The sequence below is a fragment of the Lissotriton vulgaris genome, chromosome 11, assembly GCF_964263255.1.
Source record: "Lissotriton vulgaris chromosome 11, aLisVul1.2, whole genome shotgun sequence".
NCBI lineage: Eukaryota > Metazoa > Chordata > Amphibia > Caudata > Salamandridae > Lissotriton > Lissotriton vulgaris.
Window position 1 is genome coordinate 779,395,359 of NC_141699.1, and position 7,021 is coordinate 779,402,379.

Consider the following 7,021-nt stretch of genomic DNA (forward strand, 5'->3'; position numbering starts at 1 on the left):
GCTTGATATACAGCAAGTATATCTGATGGCTTGACATGTGCGTTATGCATCTTTTTGTTTTATGTTGCTGCTTTTGATACTATTACAAGTTTACCTGTGTTGTGAAGGGATATACATGACGATGTGTATCGCTACACTACAGTTGGGTTGATTTGCTAAATTTCACAAATATGATATTTTCATTTTTGTGAACACGACACAGACAACACTTCACCAGTGTATGTCAAATTTGTGTATAAATAGTATTCAAGGAAAATAAAAGAGATATACAGGATCAAAATTTGTCACTTGCCCCCTCTTCCCTTAAAGGAACAGGCAGCCCTAAATGTATGTATCCTGATTGGACGTAAGAATAAAATTCTAGATCTGTGACTCTTGTACATGGTGACCTAATTTCTATATTACATTACTCAGTTTTGTTCTGCTTCCTAAGTAGTGTATGGCTTTGTACCATAAAGGAAACCAGGTTTCATTTTTTCCCTGAAGAAGGAACTGGAACATTATCTCACTAGTCAGCTTTTTATTATTATTGATGTATTGTTCAGGTTCACACTTCCAGATTGCAGTAATGTACCAGAGATCCCCATATTATGTATAATTCCCTTTTGTATGACCAGACTTTTTTTAAAGAATTTTCTTTAGGCCTACTTTGATGTTTCCCAGTCTGACTGTCAGGTTAGTGATGAACTGGTTAACTGACTCAATACTCTCTTTTGAGATGTTTTAGATAAGGAATTTAGGAGCACCTATACGTAATCATTGAGAGAAAAATGTGTTTACCCCATTAGACAATGCCACCATGTGTGAGGGCATCCATTCAGATAGAATTCCCATGGCGTATAGCCACTCCTTTGAAGATTGCAGGCCACCTGTTTGCAGTCCCTTTGTTAAATGAACTGTTTTTGTACTTAATTGAAGGAAACTAACAAATGTGTCACATCTCCTACATCACTAGGTTCTGCGGGATTAAGTCATAATAACCTGCGGAACTCACCCACAATCCCATTAGTGACAGCTAACAGATGAAAAGTCCCAGCACCCAGACAGCGATCGCCAGCGTGCCATCAATGGTATCTCCAGAGTATTGTGCTTGCTTCATCCGAAGGCGTTGAACATCAGAAAAGAAGGAGGAGCTGGTTTTGCCACAGAACCAGAGTTTCAGTGCAAAAGAGTGCCTGTCATGTGGTGGTAACCTCTGACAGTGTGCAGTCCCTTGAGCCCCTTGGCCTGAGTTTTGGCCACACGCACCCCCCTTTTTCCTTTGCTCCAACGGAAGTGCAGTGCACCGGAGGATCCAAGATTGGCAAAAGGCATTACATTATGGTGCCCATGAAAGAGCAGCCTGAGCGTTCTCTGACACTGAGTAATGAGTGTTGGAGCCTAAGAATGTAGGCCTGGATCTGCATAAAATGATCTGTGCCCTTGATCAATGGAGGCAATTGCAAACAAAACAGGTGATGGACCGAATGTGAATCAATATCACACATTCAACCCAGTCCAAAGATCTGGGCCCAAATCCATCGTTTTTTTGCACTCCACACCACCCTGGGTTAGACAATGGCGATATGCAAATCAGCTCTGACCCTGTGCCCCATGGGAACAGTCCAGTCCGAACTACAAAAGCCATGTCCTTCCCAGAACGGAATCAAGCATCCGAGGACCGGACCGGTTTCGAGGTAACACCTCTCATCAGCCCGGCTAGCTTGACTCCAAGTGGTATGGAGTGCCTGGGACCCACGTCTGAGCATCCCCAGCGCACTTATGGCGGCAATTGCAAACAAAACAGGTGATGGACCGAATGTGGATCAATGTCACACATTCAACCCAGTCCAAAGATCTGGGCCCAAATCCATCGTTTTTTTGCACTCCACACCACCCTGGGTTAGACAATGGCGATATGCAAATCAGCTCTGACCCTGTGCCCCATGGGAACAGTCCAGTCCGAACTACAAAAGCCATGTCCTTCCCAGAACGGAATCAAGCATCCGAGGACCGGACCGGTTTCGAGGTAACACCTCTCATCAGCCCGGCTAGCTTGACTCCAAGTGGTGTGGAGTGCCTGGGACCCACGTCTGAGCATCCCCAGCGCACTTATGGCGGCAATTGCAAACAAAACAGGTGATGGACCGAATGTGGATCAATGTCACACATTCAACCCAGTCCAAAGATCTGGGCCCAAATCCATCGTTTTTTTGCACTCCACACCACCCTGGGTTAGACAATGGCGATATGCAAAACAGCTCTGACCCTGTGCCCCATGGGAACAGTCCAGTCCGAACTACAAAAGCCATGTCCTTCCCAGAACGGAATCAAGCATCCGAGGACCGGACCGGTTTCGAGGTAACACCTCTCATCAGCCCGGCTAGCTTGATTCCAAGTGGTGTGGAGTACCTGGGACCCACGTCTGAGCATCCCCAGCGCACTTATGGCGGCAATTGCAAACAAAACAGGTGATGGACCGAATGTGGATCAATGTCACACATTCAACCCAGTCCAAAGATCTGGGCCCAAATCCATCGATCAATGGAGAGCACACTACCTGTAGTGCCTGCCACACAGGAGAGATGTTGGTGCACTGCCTTGAGACATTGAGACTTTCGAATGAGCTATGAGTGTTAGTCAAGAGGGCACTCCAACTGAGACTGAGACATGAAAGGCCTAAATGAAGAGGCCCATGGGGAAGAAAACAACAAAAGAAGATTTGATGGACAATAGAAGTCTGCCAGAGAGGCTTGGACAGACTCTGGGTATTCCCTGTATGATTACAAGGAATGGGTGTTAGGAGACTGATTCTTATTTTGCTGGCATTGTTTTAAAGTACTATTCTGTTTAGTAAAAGCAGAATAAAGTCAATTTTCTGTGGAAGAGTACCCCCTTTTCACCTCAGAGCATTGATGAGGGTCACCACTGTTTCATCTGAACACATAATAAATTACTAAAATACATAGGAGCCCTAAAAATGTTACTAGATAATTTTAGGATTTGCTTTTTGCTTAGGGTTGTAAAAAATTATAATTTCGTTTGTAATAGTGGTCATTACTTTCTCCTGTTGTCTATATGTTCTTAAAAACGTGTTTTCTAGTGTTGTGTTAAACATGACGTTGTCTTTTATGGGTGGGATTGTTTTTTTCTACCCAATTGACATCTGTACCCACCTCCCAACCTATGTCTCTTCCTACTACTACTTCTTTGCATTCTTTCCATACTTTACCTGAACATGAACTGGTTAGGAGGTCAGAGTTCACTAATAATTTATTTGTACAGCTTCTGCACCAATACCAGTTAGTAGTGAACATCATTAATTGTTGGGTGTGTGGTCTTATGCCACATACTACAGATAGACGTATTCCCTATTTGGTCCTGCCATATGTGGCCTTTGTGCTACTACGTGTGTAAGGAGACCTGTCCCGAGAGAGTTGCTAAGTAATAGGATTATGCTCCAGCAACATCTTGATGACTGATGAATATAGACCTGGATTCAGATTGACGTGAGTTTAGGTTATTGCCTATGTAAGGGCAAAAGGAGGGACTGAGGTTGCGTGAATTCTGAACCTCGGTCATAAAGGTTGTGGTTCTGTTACGATTTTGGTAGCAGGGAACCGTAAACAGTGAGCTCAGCAAGTATGAGTGTTTTCATCATGTTACACCGATGGATTCACTGTGTATTTGAAGATTTCGTTCTGAACCCTTGGGTTCCATTTTGTGCATGGCAGCCATCTTGTGGTTGCCCTCACATAGGCCGATGACTTTAGCTGACTTCTGGATGACCCGAGTGAACTGACCCTGTTGCCTGAAGCTGACTTTGTTAGACCAGTTTCTTGCCCAGTAGCTGATCAAGATTAAGGATCAGAGCACAGGAGATTGTAAAGTGTGGTATGCACATACACACCCCGTATCCTACCTCTCATCTGTTTCTGTTCCTTCTTTTTATGACCTGTTTACGATATGGGTTGTGGTGTTTTATTATGGGTTTGTCCAGCTTGTGTAAGAAGGAATGTTGGGTTTTTTGCATGCTTGCAAAAGCTAGGACTGCTCCCTTTCTTTTATGCTGAGTTTTGTAACTCTAAAACATATATAAGGCCTCTGTTCTCTGTATTCCTCAGACTACCTCATTCATTTGCTACGGCTTCTGTGTGACGTGGCCTCACTTATTAAATTTAATAAAGATGTCTTTTCATATTTCAGCTTCTGTGCCAAGTTCTTTATTGATATTAGTAGGACCCCTGAGAATGAAGATTTTTCAATTTCCTCAGGCATTGAGGAGCCCAGAGATAAACGCCTTTGCAGAGAAGTGGGGTCCAGCAATAAACGCCTCTCAGTAAGCTCAATTTCATGTGAGAGCATCGATTCTGCCCTAATAATAAATGCATCCAAAGTGCCTGCCACACCCTTGCGCTTGCTCATTATATATAGTGCTGCAAGGCGTGATTCTTTAACACAATTGAGTGGTTTAATCAGCGCAACAGCAGCACCGAGAAACACTCGCAAACAGACCAAGGAAAAATGAACTTAATAGGGTCAGCTGGATATAACACAGATGGTTGTTAAAGCAACATAAGATTGTACAATAACTCATAACAGTACCTTGAAACACAACATGGGCAAGACCGAGGATTTAGACTTCAGAGGGATGGCCCATCCTCTTCCAGGCGATGACAGGCAAGGACGGGCCGGCATGTCCCGCGTTGAGGGAGCTCCTGTGGGTTTTTGTTGGCACCTCCAGGAGCTTTGGAGCGTGGCGGCGTTGGCGACAGGCTCGCAATGCCGCTAAGGATGCTGGGAGGTGTAGTCCTCCTCCTGGCACCCAACACAGCCTACTCCCGAACCAGCAGACTTGGCCCCCAGCAAGGGGAGAGTGATGGCAGAACGGTCTGGGCTTCCATTTAATTTTTACCTGCTTTGGTACTTCTAAATACTTTACACGTTTCTTTTCTGTGAAACCTGTCTGTTCTGTGTCATACTACCAGGGATGTAGCTTAGGTTTAAATTAATGAAACCTTTGCCTGGACCTAGCCGTTTGGTGACTTTATTTTTTTGGTGGACTAAAATCCACCCCAATGAATAGTTCACTTTCTTACCCTTTTTTATCTATTTATTTTTGTTCTACTTTAAATGGCAGAAGCAACATTTATTGCTGTTAATTTTAAGGACTTTGCTAACCCAAACTAATGCTGATATTTCATGTCCCATTATGTCCCAGTGACTGGTTGGTTGTTCTATAAAGGTGTGACACACTGGACGGCTAAGTGGTAGGGGCTCTCTAATTCAGAAGCCTAGATCCCCCAGGTGAAGGTTACGAAGCAGGTGGCTGGACTGCCCAGGCATGGTGGCAAAATGCATATTCATGAGCACTCATCTGTGCTTAATTTTAGCTAGTGGTTGCAAGCTGGCCCACCAACATTCATTTTTGGGGATTGGCACGTTTTTCTTCTCATCAGACTATACGAAAGAGAAAGAAAAACAAAAAAAAGAAGAAAGCATGTGGAAGAGAGAGAAAAACAATGGCTACAAAAGAAAGAAAGGACACAAAAGTGAGAGTGTCTGGTGCTGGATGAAAGAGGCAGGAGTTGGAATCAAGACTACGAGGCCTCGGTATTCGCCATGTTGACATTGCATAGCACTAGGCACGAGCTTCTAAGCTAAACTTTGGGCACCAGCACCTACCCTTTCATAAATTAAGCACCAGCACTCATCTAACCTGCAGGCCAACCTCAGTTACCTGAGACAAAGGAAAAGATCAATCCCACATTTAGCCATTAACCAATTATCGAGGATGTACTATAATAATTGTAAGGATAACCTTTAGTTGGAATTGTGTCAGTACAGCACAATGAGAATAATATAAATGCAAAATTTAAAATAATTATTGTCCCCAATAGCAGTAAGACATAAGATGTGTCTGTGTCTTGTGCATATATTTTACAAAGAAAATACTCTACCTTCAAAAATAATTCTATGATGTAAATCAGCTGGGTGGACGGTTAAAATAGGCTTTAGAATGTTGTTGAGGGAAGCGGAGCCAGGGAGAAATGAAAGGGTGTATTGCTGTTAAGGAGGGTGGGTGGCTGATGTATGCAGAGCTGTGTCGCATATTTTACAGGGTAATGCACCTCGCTTCCCCGAATGTATTTATAGTCTCTGACGAGTCCCTTGGTGACTTTTTTCTAACTTATTATATTCGATTGGGATGCATGATTCTCTATAAGACTGAAGACTTCATTCCCTGTCTAGTTTTAAACCCTGCGTCTCATGACAAATGTTTGAATAGGTGTGTGACGCAGTTAAACAAACATGAGTTTCTTCAGAGAAGCAATCAAGCTTACGAAACAGGGAAAACCAATTCGGAGACCGTTTCAAAATCCGGGCCAGGGGAGCGCGAGGCATTCTAAAGTGAATCAAATCTGCATCATTTATTACCTTACACGTTGTTTCTATAAACAGGCGTTTTTATCAGTCCGAGCAGCTGTTCTCAAGGGCTGGCAGGCTGTAGCCATGGTTATGATGTTAGCTGAAGTGTTGATCAGCGGCGCGAGCCCTTCTGGTAGTTATGCATGTCATAGAACATGATTATCTTTAATTATATTTTCCCCTTTCAGGCGTGAGAAATCCAGCTTCTTCAATTACTGCCGTTTCTACCGACTGGTACAACAAGCAAAGGAGCCTCCACCATTTCCGGGCAGACAACATGGCGAATATAAAAAGTGAATGACTAGGGAAACCACAAACGGTTTCATTTATCAACTCTGACTTAGAGGTTACTGTTTTTCAGTTTACTTACTGAGTCATAAGGTCCAGTTTGTAGCTTGATACTTCTTCCACATTCTTCAAGGATGAAAAGGACACAGGTTGTGTTTACCTAAGGTTGGAGATTACCTTATTCATCAGAAGCGGAAATTCCATCCCCGGCCCAAGCCCCGCATTACATGTCTTTGCAATTCATTGAGCATGAAGCTCCTTGTAAAAGTTCCAAACATATTTCTACTCTGCCAAACATTGCGTATATTGTATTATATTTGTATTT